This window comes from Malaya genurostris, chromosome 3 (assembly GCF_030247185.1).
Source record: "Malaya genurostris strain Urasoe2022 chromosome 3, Malgen_1.1, whole genome shotgun sequence".
NCBI lineage: Eukaryota > Metazoa > Arthropoda > Insecta > Diptera > Culicidae > Malaya > Malaya genurostris.
Window position 1 is genome coordinate 272,809,668 of NC_080572.1, and position 15,027 is coordinate 272,824,694.

The 15,027-nt window shown below is 36.5% G+C and overlaps 1 protein-coding gene and 1 non-coding gene across 15 annotated transcripts in view; one reads left to right on the forward strand and one right to left on the reverse strand.

Annotated features, from left to right (window-relative positions):
• Positions 1 to 15,027, forward strand: part of LOC131437298 (serine/threonine-protein kinase mig-15) — a 172,675-nt gene that overhangs the window by 99,474 nt on the left and 58,174 nt on the right. The gene's annotated exons all lie outside the window — the stretch shown is intronic.
• Trnav-aac (transfer RNA valine (anticodon AAC)) lies at positions 10,513 to 10,585 on the reverse strand. Its single transcript has one exon. It is a non-coding gene; the product is annotated as a tRNA-Val (tRNA).

The window sequence follows — 15,027 nt, forward strand, 5'->3', positions numbered from 1 at the left end:
GGAATATTCCTGTATTTATCAATAACTTCATATGTGCAAATTTAAAGATGATAGTATTAGTTATTTATTCACTGCAAATAGAGAGAAGGATAATAATAATCGAAAAAAATAGCATACAAAAAATGCACTTATAACCTAATCTGATGTTCATCGAGAATTATTATATAATTTAGGTTCTAATATCGAGGATGTTGCAGATTACCTGATTGATAAATCTGATTTTTTCCCCGGACGCAATCACTTATTTGTACTAGTTCTAACTTTGACACTTGACACTATAGGTAGCATTTGTTAAAATGTGAATATAAATGGATAAATAGCAAATACATGTCCGGATTCGATCACAAACATGCTATACGTTTTTTGCCTTGACTCATTTTATAAAATTTTTGTGAAGCTGAGTTTAGGTATGTGGTCTTCATGATGTTCTAAAATATCATAATCGGGTGATGTTCCGCCGATTTTCGAAGGGTAACATTTTTTGGTATTGATGTTTTCGTACCAGGCTAATACCAGCTGCTTGTAGTGGCAGGATTCACATCCAGAAAAAAATAGCGTCTCATCTCTTTTAGACTACAAGGACGCATGAAGGGGTGTTCGCCCCGTTAAACTTGTCTGTTGATGACACTCGTGAAGTACCGCAGCCGCATCCACACATTGCCTGCCAAACAATGATTTATTGACTAATAAAATTTTTTTCTTCTCAGTAACGGCCCCCACCCATTAGAAGGCAAGCGAAAAACTCGCTTTGCTTATTATTTCATGAGATTCATAGTAATCACGACTCATCAGGGTCCAGTAAACAAAATCCAGTGCAGGTTTTCAACCCTGTTTTCGGCAACCGTGTTTCGAATTTGGTTCCAGCTTGGAACCTTGTACACGTGAATGTCGGTACGTTTCAGCGTTTTCTGGATTATATCTATGATGCTTGAACATTATCAATAAAACATTTTCCTGATCTTCACCGGGTCAGTGGTTATCGGTTTTTTGTTGTAGGTTTTCCTCTGGGTTTTGTTTTGGTAACGTACAATCGTCGAGTGCCAACAACCACAACCAACAGCTGGCTTTCACATCTAGTGTAAGACAGCCAATTATACTGTTGTGAATAGTGTTAATATTAAACGATATCAAGAAGAGCAAACCTAACAAACGAAAAACAATCGAGTGAAAAATACAATCGTTGTTGATGTAAAATGTGTAGCGACCGACGATAAATTTTGCTCAAGAAGCAAATACATTTCGATTTCAAGTTTGTGCATTTGCTTCAAATATTAAATGGCTGGCACTTCTGGTTTCGGAGATATAATGGTATAAGTGACGTAAGCGACAAAACGCGTTGCTTTTTACCACTCATTTTTCTCTCCCTTTCTCTTCGGCTTAACCGATTTTAACAAGCTAAGGCTCGTTCAAAAGCTACTATTGTGGATCAAGTTCGAAGATCAAATAGCTAAAACCTCCGGTTCCGGATATATAATGGGATAAGTGACGTAACCGACAGAACGTGCTCAATTTTCTCATTGATGGCTGTGCCGATTTTAAGAAGTTTAGACTCATGTGAAAGCTACTATTGAATTATGGATCAAGTTCGAAGATCAAATGGCTATCACTTCTGGTTCAGGAGATATAATGGTATAAGTGACGTAACCGACTCGCTGCACATTTTTCATCGAGTGATTTTCTTGAATTTCGATAAACTTATTTGAAAGCTAACAATGTCAATCAAATTTGGTAGGGTTATGGCGAACATTTCAGCTACGTGCGATGTAATTTTATATGTGACGTAACCGACAAATCCCAATGTTTTTAATGCAAGAAAAATTCTTTGTGATGAAAGAATCGATTTCGAAAGACTTAGACACGTTTGACTAAGCTACTGTTAGGTTATTTGGTAAGCTCACAATGCTAATGGCGTAGAATAAAATGTTACAAATGTTTTAATGAGACTTTTTAAATGGCAAGAAAAAGGCATTGTAACGCAACTAGATGGATTGAGAAGGGTTTTTTCCGTTTCTCTGTATCCATAAGGGCGTTCGATTATTACGTCGATTGAGACATTATCAGGATTGATAATCTGGATACAAGGCTCCCATGAAAATCGGTGATTCCCTACGACGATCAGCTAGCAACATAACAATATCGTCAGTAAGCTTTTCACAAGAGTAAACCCTGCGAGAAAATGAACAAGAAGCCATTTATACCCAAAGGTAATAGATCCTCTTCTTTGCCAGTCTCAAACAAAGCCAGTAATTTTGAGACTAAACATAGAAACAGTAAAACATTCTCATCAACGGAAATCGTCATCTGAAACCATTGTACAAACTAATAATGCTTCAGATAACAACGAGCTCAGCACCTGGCAAAATAACAGTAATATGTCAGAAAAACCCCACGACAAGGCTCTTGCCAGCAACAGCGGCACCAAACCAACGCACAAGGGCGTGAATAGTGACTAGAAAAAGGATAACAACTAGAATTAAAAAATATATTCTTTTAAAATTTATACAAAAATTTTAAGATGTTAAGCCGACTTAGTTTAGCTTTGAGGGAATGAGCCGCGTCAAGTAAATTATTAAAAACACTATAACCGACAGCTGCCAATTACAATAAAATTCTGCTTGCCTGAAGATTACACTGTTAATTGAAATAATGTTGTTATCAAAATGTTATCAGTTTTTACTCTCATGCCAAAAAGTTACTAACTAATCAATGTGTTTTAATTTGTTTTTTCAAACACAAACAGTGTTACTTTTTTGAAAAATGTTTCATGTCTTATTCTAATTTCATAGTCTTGGTAGCAGTGAAACTATTATGAAGCTAACGATTCAGTTCTGTCGTTGTCCGAGTGCCTGGCAATAATTCATCGATAGAGATTAGAAACCCGCCATTATTCATGCGAATACGATATTTAATTTCCGAGCCTGACCTGCTTGACTGCTTAAGTGATCATCGTTCAGCGTCCGCCTTTTCGGCCTCCGAAATAAAATTGCCTAATTCGAAGCATCGCCAATCAAAGGTTAAGAGTCTAAACAGTATATCCCAAAATAGCACCCTCGTTCCGTTTCCTGCAGAGAGAGCGAGCACTGCCGGTTTGCTTTCTGCAGTTTTGCTTGCTGCTTTGCAAATACCAAAATACAGAAAAAAATCTACCGCGGCCAGCTGTTTCAATTTATATTAATATATTCAAGACATATGTTTATGTTAGGCAGAGAGCTGTTTTGTATCTACTCGATACAACCGCACACTCCGAAAAAGACAACTTCATAACGTCGCTTTAGTATACGAGCAAAATGTTGTTTTGGTGCAGTGAGCATTACTGCGTTTTGTTTTTTTCTGTGACGTTTGCACGGTTGATCGAGTAGTTCGTCATCACAGTCGGAGAAAGACCGGAGCAGGAATTCGGCCAAGACGCCGCCACGCCTTAAAATCTTGAAATAAACACCATGAGCGAGTGGCTTGATCAGTTCTAATAAATCATCAAGTTACATATTGATGTTGGCTGGATGACATTCGTGTGTAGCAAATGTAGCTGGCACACGACGCCAAAGATGAGCGCCTATCTTTCATGTGCGTGCAGTTTTAGTGCAGCAAACATGAGGAAAAGGGATCTGCAGGGAGAAAATAATAGAAAAACGCAGAGCGATGATTGTTTACAAATCTAACGAAATGGAATCACGAATTCAACTTTTTGACGGGTGGTTTACATCTGGTGAATCAATATACACAAATTGGGTATTTGAACTTCAGCTAGACGCTATTGGGTTCTGTTGTTTGTTTTCGAGACTGAACCCGACTTGAACTCAAGAATTTAATTAAATAATGTATGAAACCTTGTCTCAAAACGCATTTGACTTTATTACACAGGGTAGAGAAGAATGACATTCTAGGCAAGGAAACTTCCACAACTTATACATCAATGACATAGAAATTCAAACATAAAAATGTAATGATTGCAAATCTTTGAAAATTGGTTCTGATTTCATCAAATAACTTTATATTTTTCCATTAGCCCTTCAAACAGTTTTTGCGAAAATGGCGTGTTTAATTGAAATGTGCGCTTCATTTTACTAGTTTGTTTGATTTTTACAGTAATGATTGTTGTGCTTTTGGTGGTGGTGAACTAAATTCATCTAAATATTGTATTGTATCTAAATTGGATACAATATCTTCGCTTCGACTCTAAGAAGCTATATCGCAGAGAAGTAGTTCAAAAATTGTTCAATATTGATGTTATAGTGTCGCGAAAACTCGAAGTGAATGTACCTATTTTCATCTTACCATTAAAGTCAATCTATCGAACACGTTACCCTATTCGTCAAACTTCCAATTCTTGATGGAAAATAATCATTTGAACACTGGACTATGATTCTGTAAATCAAATGCAATTATTTTGTTCATAATGTTCTCACTCTTAGAAGATATTAAGACACGCAAATGAAAGTATTTTTTTTTAATTGTGCAGTTCTAGCAAACTATAAGTAATTGTGTTTTTCATATAGAATAACTGTTATTTTTTTTTATTTAGAATAACTGTTATTGTATGTGACAGATTGCGGCCCATTTTTTAGAATGAAACAAACGATAATCTCATTTTGTAGATCTGCTACAATCTGCTAAAACTTTTCAAGTTCAATACAGAATAGATTTATTCACTCCAGGAAGAACGATGAACCATTCTGACTATAGCTCCTTACCACATTGGGTAAGAAACGAGAGAATATCCTTTAATTTTAGCTCCGCATACACAGACTCAACCATGTAAGGAGAACCAAAAACCCGGATACATAGTTGCGCGTCAATGCGGGACAGTTACATATCAGATGATATGGAGTACCGCAATCGCATTGACACAAATCACACGAATAATACCCAGCACGCTAAATAGTAGCCGAATGTGACAAGTGAGTTTGCAATGTACAGTAGAGCTTTGACCAGAATACTGAAATGATTCTTGGAAAAATGCAGTAGACATTTTAACATTTTCAGATTCAAATCTGGTAAAAGTACGTTTGTCTGAGCGCAAGTTTGGAAATTGCGCCAGTATCTGGAATGTTTTTATGCAGCCTAAGAACGAACCTTGTGCTTTTTCCAACTAGTTGGAAGTGGTTAAGCTGGTTTAGGACCAACAAAATCATTCGTTGCGCTAGCCAACTGATCAGCCCATTTCCAGTAATACCACAATGGTCGGGTTCAATTAGACATGCGATCACTAGATTCGACCGTGAATCATTCGAACTAAGTGCTTTTAAAACTGCCTGACAGTCGGAACAAAAATAAATTCGTTTACCACAGATCCTCTGCTGAAGTGCCGATTGTATTCCACACAGAATCGCGTAGATTTCTGCTTGGAACACAGTACAGTATCTACCAAGTGAATGAAACTGCTCTAGTCTCATTTCACGACAGTAGACACCAGCATCAGCACGACCATTCAACAGAGAACCGTTCGTATAACAAACTATGTGTTCATCAAGTTATCGTTCCGAATAACTAGACAACCATTCCTCACGAGGAGGATAGCTCACATTGAATGTTTTGAAAAGAAAACTGCATGTGAAAGTTAAGTCACTAGGAGCGAGTAAATACTCATCCCAAGTAACCATTTGAGACCACAAGCGAGTGTGGCTATTAGCATATTCTATTGGGTTACTGTTCCAAAGCCCTGTAACCTTAAGACGGTAAAAGATAATGCTTCTTGTTGTAGGAACACATGTAGTGGTCAGAACAACGGCTAATTGTAGAAAGAAGGCATTTGTAATTTTTAATGTAAGCGAACTTGTTTTTAATCTCAATTACATTCTAGTGTTTAAATGAATATCATGGTCTTGAAATTTTGTATATTCATGTCAATTGCTTTAACTTTAATTTCTTCATTTTTGAAAAGACACTAATCTCTGTAATTTCAAGTGTTGGTTTTAAGTTCATGTTTAGAACAAATTATTAAAAACTGTTAACAGATGTTTTCTTGATATTCTTTTTTTGGTTAGGTTTTCACCGCTCAATTTTTTCAGAGAGGATTGAGCCGATTCTAACAAGCCCAGGCTCGTTTGAAAGCTACTATTGAATTGTGTTTCAAGCGCGAAAATTAAATGACTGGCACTTTCGGTTCCGGAGATATAACGGTATAAGTGACGTAATCAACAAAACGCGTTGTGTATTTACCGCTCAATTTTCCATATTTACCGTATATTTACCGCTCAATTTTCCCAGATGCCCGGTACAGAACGATTTTGCAACACGATTTGCTTCGCCGATTCAATGTTTTCTTCAGTAACAGATGTTGTTGGGCGGCCAGGGATCTCATCATGATTGTACGACCACCTTTGAAGCGTTTATACCACTCGTATGCCTGTGTTTTTCCTAGACACGATTCACCAAAGGCCTTTTCTAACATTTTCAACGTTTCAGAACACTGAAATCCATTTGCAACACAAAATTTGATGCACGCACGTTGTTGTAAATTTTCATCCATTATAAAAATCGCCACACGAAAATTTTTCAACTTCTTTGTATAGACGCCAAACAAAAACTAATCATACGATATGCGTCAAAATTTGACAGAATGTGTATAAAAGTGTTGCCAACGTTGAGAGAATAAAAGTTTACCGATTGGACAAGCGCGGGAATTTTAAAATGAAAATTCCGGTTCTTTTTTTATCATAAGGTAGATAAACTTACACTCCTTTGAAAGCTACCACTAGGCAATATGACAATACCAATTGCCGAGGATAGAATCTTACAAATGTTTTAGTGAGAATATATATTATCGATGTCTCTGTTAAAAATGGACGGATTTTTACAATCTGTTGCCTGTTGCATAGCTATTATATTTTGTTTACAAGGACAATTGTGACAGATATTGTCAAAAAACTGAAAATCTCAAAAACATTCAATAGCGTTCAGGCTAACGAAGGGACCTTTCATTTGCGGCCAGTTTGATTAGTCTCTTAAATCTCGACCGCATTGTTAACAACACACATACACATACATTTGCTCATTCTGTCGAACTGATTCGAAAATTAAAAATTCGCGCAGAAAATCGCATACTCTGAAACTTTGATTAAAAAACTCATACTCTGAAGCTTTAGATAATTAACTCTGAAACTTCGCATAAAAAAGTAAATCACCTCAAAAAGACTTAAGTGTCTTGAAATAAGTGTTGCCATATCGCAATACTTTCGACGAAAGGGTAATTTTTTCTCAAGTAACCACGAAGTTCTATATAAATTTTAAATGCATAGAAAATTCAGATATAAGATTCCATTGCCTTTTATTTCTTTCAACGTTGCCAACACTTTTATACACATTCTGTCAAATTTTGACGCATATCGTACGATTAGTTTTTATTTGCGTCTATACAAAGAAGTTGAAAAATTTTCGTGTGGCGATTTTTATAATGGATGAAAATTTAGAACAACGGCTCGCCTTCGTAGCGCCATTCGGTCGATTGTTGTGCGGTTTCGACGTCATATTCATAGATCCACACCTCATCACCAGTTATGCCACATTCGATGAATGTGGGGTCACTATCTGCGTTGGAAATCATCTCTTTGGCCACATCAACACGACGCTGGTTTTGAATGAAATTCAGCTTTTTTGGCACCAGCCGAGAAGCGACGCGTTTCAAACCCAAAACATCAGTTAAAATGTGTTCGGTTGATCCGTAAGAGATGCCCAACAACACAGCAATCTCTCTAATCGGTACAGAACGATTTTGCAACACGATTTGCTTCGTCGATTCAATGTTTTCTTCAGTAACAGATGTTGTTGGGCGGCCAGGGATCTCATCATGATCCAAGCTTGTATTACTACCTTTGAAGCGTTTATACCACTCGTATGTCTGTGTTTTCCTAGACACGATTCACCAAAGGCCTTTTCTAACATTTTCAACGTTTCGGAACACTTAAATCCATTTGCAACACAAAATTTGATGCACGCACGTTGTTCTAAATTTTCATCCATTATAAAAATCGCCACACGAAAATTTTTCAACTTCTTTGTATAGACGCCAAACAAAAACTAATCGTACGATATACGTCAAAATTTGACAGAATGTGTATAAAAGTGTTGCCAACGTTGAGAGAATAAAAGTTTACCGATTGGACAAGCGCGGAAAATTTATAATGAAAATTCCGGTTCTTTTTTTTATCATAAGGTATATCTGCTATATATGCACGTACAAAGCGTATACAAGACTTGGTGGTTTCTTGAGTTTCGTTGTAATAACTGGAGAAATTAAGCTACCAGGCCAAGCTTCGGATCAGGGTCATTTCGCCGAAAGCTATTTCGCCGAAAGCCGTTTCGCCGAATGTCATTTCACCGAAAGCCATTTCGCCGAAAGGGTCATTTCGTCAATTCCTGCAATTGTCTTAATATTATAATTGGGATAGATTTAAAATAAACACAACTGAACACCCGTTTTGTTGACCAACAATTGTAATTCTTGAATAAAGATTGATTCTTGGGCTCTTGAATAAAGAACCTCAGAACGGAGTTCCCAAAGCAACTTGTTGACTATTAGCCGCTAAGCATCAAAGCAATTGCATAGATATATGTATCAACCAAGCAAATGTGTGTTGTATTTTCCGTTTACTAAGTGAAAAAAATATCCAATGCCAATGAGTAGACTGATTTCGGTAAAATGACTCACACTTCTTAGAGACGAAGCGATATTAAAGCAATATTTCGTTGAAGAAGTTTCAATCGAATAAAGATACAGAGTAAAGCAATTATGAATGTTTCCATTATTGAAATCAGTTATCTTGAATTTTTTCAAATGGATCGTGAAAATCCTGGAAGTCGATAGAATTTTTAACCATCTCGTTGGTAGAGGTAGCTTATTATACACGGGCAAAATTGCGATTCTAGAAATGAGCAAAACGAGTCATGATTTGGAGAAAATATTATATTTTCATGTTATGATAATACACCATGATTAAAACTTCTCGAATCATCTATTTGGACTGATTTCACTGAAATTTAAACGTAACGCACTTGACGTTATTGGGTATAACTTCAGGCGTGTTTCTGCTACGATGGTGAATTTTGCGACATAAATTCAGGCGTTTTGAGTGATTTTTGCAACGATGTTAATTTTTGCAACATTAATTCAGTGAAAAGCACAACGAACTCCTTTTAATCAGAATCATTAACAATTAAAATATTATGTTTTTGAAAAACGACGACGCCTAAAATAACGTGTTGCGTTCATTGCTTTAGTTTTGATTTTGTGTTTCAGAATTTAAGCACTTAAACGAACTGCATGAAAGAACACGTGTGAATCAAACTTCTTAAAAAGAAACTTTATGTCAAATTTTTGAAAAAAAAAATCGTCCTATTTATAATATTTAGGTAAATCAATACAGCTTGTGATGTTATATCTATGTACCAAATTAATCAAAGTGGTTGAACAAAATGTTTTTCTGATTTTCGTTAGATGGTGTCCCAAATTCACAGTCGAATTTATTTTTTGGTTTACGCTAGCTCTCGGAATATTATTCTAGCAACAATGGTCACATCAAATATGTAAGAATACATTCAAACAAAATGTAATATTGATGTTTGTCAAATGTAAAACGTAGCCGTGCTTAGTCTCTTATGATGTCAATTTTCGGTTCATTATCTTTATTTTTATGTTATGTTTAATTCTCTATCAGGCGGTGGGTAGAACAACACGATTATTAAATGAATATTTTTCAGGATCAAGTAAACATTTTCAGTAGGTCTTGCTGTTCAATATCCGCTTTTTTGCTTTATCATTAATCTATTAAGATATATCACATGACTTGAGGCAGTTCAAAGTGATATCCGGGTAGAAAACTAGAGTTACGAGCTTTGAAAGAAATGCATTCTTCAAGTAACGCACTTTCGAACCATGATTAATTTTCATGGGAGAAGAGTTATTGCTCATGGTTTCATGATAAGTTGAAATGATTGGTTTCATGATTTTCTAATCATGACAGCAGTAACGGATTTCTTTCCGTGTATTGTTTATTATTCTATCTACAGTCAACTGATTGCACTGTACTTGGTGCCGACATCTTTGTTAGGCTTGCAAAAGCAATATCACCACTATCTTGATATGAAATAATTGTTTCAAACGAAGCTGAAATGCAATCGGACGCACCGTGTTTCATTCTGTTTTTTAACGTATGAAACGCTGATGGAAGATCTCACTCTAGTTGGCGGTTTTAATACGTGGAGTTAATGATAAGGACAATGCTCCCTCAATCATCTCAGCTCCTCAATTCATCCCATGGAAAAACTTAAATGATAAGATGAAAATAGGAGCAATCGCGTCGAACATTGTCCAATAATAACAAAATAATATGCTGACTCGACTAATGAGATGACTATTGATACAATTCCCCTACATATATAGCAATTTCATTTAGATGATAACTTTTCTATTCTAAACTATTTCATAAGCATGAAAAAAACTTACTGTGCTCGTAATTTTATCTAGAAAAATTTACGCATAGCAAATTACGGCGAAATCGATTGCAAAAAAAGATTTGTTTCCGCCCGGGATCGAACCGGGGGCCTTCCGCGTGTTAGGCGGATGTGATAACCACTACACCACGGAAACTGACATGATGTTTGAGGCACTGAAAAGCAACTCACTGATCCGCGGGTGCGTGTTGTGTTTCGAAGTGATAGCAAGCGTTAGTTAGCGTTTATTTTTGGACTTGGTTTCGCTTGGCTCGTTTCAAGCTCATTGCCAATCAAGCTGCCAAGTTTTCATGTTTTGCTTTGTGATAAATGCCAGTCATTCCGCTAACGACCAGCTACTGCAGTTCGGTGCAGTTGAGAGTGCGGTCTACATGTGAGACTGTAATTCCATCATTGCTAATGAGTTTATTTTTAAAGCAACGATTACCACAACATAGTTATTGAAAGTGGATTTTTTTTCTGAACGATAAGTACGATATTCTGTCGACTACTTAACATATTCTATGCGTAAAAAAACAGTACTAAAATCAACTAAAGGAAAACTAATACCATTCGAAAGTATACTGAACCAATTTAATGAGTTGAAAGGAGATTTTTTTCACTGAACTTTACAATCTATTCATAGGCCCGTAAAGTTAATTCCTTATTATTTACCCATTGTTTTTGAACTTCTTTCATTCATTATCAATACCTTACCTTCCCACGTTGCATTTACCTGTCTGCTTTGGTTACGCGAGCTGTGTGATTGCAAAGTTTTTTTTTATTATCACCCCGCCCGAGTGGTGCGCTTATCTACCATACCAACGTTACCAGAGTCGGTTGAGCCAAACACTTTCCTAGTGGGAAAAGGCGCAGTTCGGTAGATGGGTGTCTAGATGTACGAGCAGACGTCGAATGGTTGGTTAGCGATAGGCTAAGGAGCGATTGAAAAGAAAAGTGAAATTTTATATTATCATTTAGTCAATGGAATAATAGAGAAATAATTATAACGTACTGCAGAGTTACGCTACCATGAGCTGGCAACCCGTCGGGGCTCGCTCTTTCGCTTACACTGCGGGAAAGATGATTAGTCCGATTTCAGATTAGTTTCGGCGAATCTTCACTTCGTCCCACCCATCGGTCGTCGTTTTGCAAATGAGCTGAATGAAGTGAGAAAATTGAATCTATCGGCAGTGCTTGCTCCTTTCGTTTTCATTCGGTGCGCACTGCTAAATTTCTATAATTGTTTGGAAGTTCAACTTACTCTGGTGGTATATGTTTTTCTTTTTCTGAATGAAATCGAAAATTTTGTTACTGTTTCTGTGTCATTGACATATTGATGGTTATTCTTTAAGTTGAATAATATGTAATGTAATTATCATCAATGCGTCAGCAATTTATATTGGACTCCTAAGGACGACCTATCAGTTTTTCATAAACCGCCAAGTAAACGTAAAGTTCAACCACAGAAAACAGATATACGGGCTCGCATATGAACTGTGTGTAAAATTTGCTCATTCAGCGTGGCGAAAAATTACAGATGTCACCGCGAGCGACACTATTTTGGATGCTATGTTCACTTCACGCTTGATTTTTCCTTTTCTTTTCGTTTCGTCTTAGACTCGTTAGTGCAGAGCAGTTCAAATTGAACTGCTTAATGCAAACATAAACAGTTCAACTTAAACCTCTAAGCAGACGAAAAGTTAATACTATTTGCAAAACACTTTTTAATTGGCACCGAAGTGCCACGTCTTTGCTGACGTGCCGAACGAAAACGTTGTTTTCGGCTAATACTGGGGTTAAATAAATTCGCGTGTGATTAACACGACATGGACCTAAAGTTGTCCTTTACATTTATGAGAATATTGTGAGAAGTGTCAAAGTGTTGTAGTTGTAATATTTCCATAACATGCAGGAGAACTTTGTTATCGTTCCGAAACGTAGCGGAACGTTTTGAACGTAGTAAGCTCTTTGTTTCCAACGTTAGCAAATTTACACAGGTTTTTGAAAAATCCCTTGTCTTATCTCAAGTCCCTTTGAAATAGCACCGAAATGTCTAATCCGATGGATAATTAAATGTTGATTTTTACATAAACAGATAGTTTTATTTTCAAATCAACGAGGTTTTTTTCAATTTGAATAATGAATATAGTTTTTTGTTCGTGGGAAATAATTATCTGTTTTGGAAAATGCTCGAAAATTTCAGAGCTAACTTTTATTTTGTTTTTAGCATTATGGTTCGCACTGGAGATCGCCTGTGTGCTGCTACTCCGCTATTGAGCAACAAGCTTAGAAAAAATCGTTTGTGTAATGGTGCCTTTCTCATATAACTTATATTTTCAAGAACATCACTAGAAGATTCTGTCAAGATTTTTTTTTCAAACTTGAATAAAATCAAAAACTTTCTTTGGTATAAACTATCATCACCTTTTCAATTTGTAAACAGTTATGTCAAGTTAATGTAGACTTAAAATTGGCAACCCTGAACGCTATACAAAATTGAACAAAGTACGCTGTGTGCTAGGCGCTGGCGTATTCTTCTTTCGTACCAGCACGTACCGATGCGTACCAATGTTGCATCATTTTGTATGACAGTTTGAAAGTTTTGATACCCATTGCTCTATAATTTTGGAACCGGAAGTCGGATCTAGATGAAATTTCACAGTATCTTCTAAAACACTGAGAGCTTTAATTTGAATCATGATTTATGAAAATCGGTTTAACCGTTGCTGAGATATCGAAGTCAGTTCCGTTCTTGGATCGTTTCCCCACTATTACCGGTGCGTTCGGGAGCGGAAACAAGGTCTGCCAACTAAATGAATTTATTATTTTTACATTTCGTCTTTGACTCATCAGTGCAGAGCAGATCAAATTGAACTGCTTAGTGCTAAGCTCGGCAGTTCAATTTGAACCGCTAAGCAGACGTAAAGTTTCTGCTACTTACAGAACACTTTTTGTTTTGCAACGGAGTGCAATGTCTTTCCTGACGTGCCGAACGAAAACGTGTTTTCGACTATTTTTGCCGATGCAAGTTTGGTCATTTAGGGGTTAGCCAAATTTTGTGCTAGGGCACATAACTGTTTTTATTATTTTTACGTTTCGTCTTTGACTCATCAGTGCAGAGCAGTTCAAATTGAACTGCTTAGTGCTAAGCTCGGCAGATGAATTTACCAGTACATTTTATAAAAATTTTCCCCTCGTTTCGCCATCACTTGTGAAAAAAATCCTCAAGAAATTGAAAAATTTCACTTGTTGCGCTATAATTCCCGGAACCAAAGTCGGATCAGGATCAACTTTTCGGGGACTTTTTAAAGAATTTCATGACCTTTCGTTTGTATCTTAGTTTGTAAAAATCGTTTAAGACATTGAGTGCGCATTTTCTCATAGATTTACACATATTGCCATGTAATTCCGGAACCGGAATTCGAATAAATATAAAGTTCAATAGCGAGCTATGGAACGATGAGACCTTTCGATTGTGAAAATCAGAAAATCGCCATCTCTGAGAAAATTGAGTGACAATTTTTTTCATTTTTTTGGTGCATATTACCCTGTAATTTCGGAACCGGACGTCGGATCGGGATAAAATTCAATGGCGATCTATGTTACCATAAGATCTTTCATTTGAATCTGAGTTTGTGAAAATCGACGAATACCGGCCAAATCGACAAGTAGATCTTCTTGTGAAAAGGATTCGTAGTTTGAGCACAAAGAGACGAATTCATAATTCGTTTAAAAAATTCGTAAACTTTCGGACTGACGTTTGCCGTTTTTCGTTTTTTGTTTTATGATAGAAAATTCGTAACATTCACAAATATCGCCGATTGGATGGGTTAATCGAACAGTTAAAATTAACGCGTGCAATGCTAGATTGAAACTCACTTTCAAATCAACATTTTCAAACACGAAATAACCGTTAAAAAAAAACTGATGAACTGGCATTGGTGTCTGCTCTTTGACAAATGAGAATTTACATGTAGACTTTGTTCCAAAAAAAAAAAACTTTTCTGCATTCTCTGTTTCTCCAAAAAGTTTCTAGAGTTTATGTTGAAAATGGCCAAACTTTAATAACTTTCTAATTTTTATTCAAGTTTGAAATAATTTTTTTTGACGGAATCCTTTAGTACATATCAGTACACTGAGGTCTTTTTACACGTTTTTTATGCGGTTTTTACATAGCTTTCTGACGTGTATACCTTATGATCAAAAAAGAACCGGAGTTTTATTAAAAAACGCAAAATTTCAATTTTTAATAAATTTCTTTATTATTGTTTTCAAAGTACTCTCCTCCTGCGGCGATACATGCATGCCAACGCTTGATCCAATTTTCCATACAAGTTTTATAGGCCACCGAAGGTGTGGCCTTTAGTTCACGCAGCGAATTCTCTTTTATGGTCTCTATGGTCTCAAAACGCGTTCCCCGCAATGGCAATTTGAGTCTGGGGAAGAGGAAAAGGTCACACGGGGCCATATCTGGAGAGAACGGTGCTTGGTTGATGATATTGGTTGAGTTTTTGGCCAAAAACTGCGACACAACCAACGCTGTGTGAGCCGGCGCATTATCGTGGTGTACGCTTTTTTGGCACCAGCCGAGAAGCG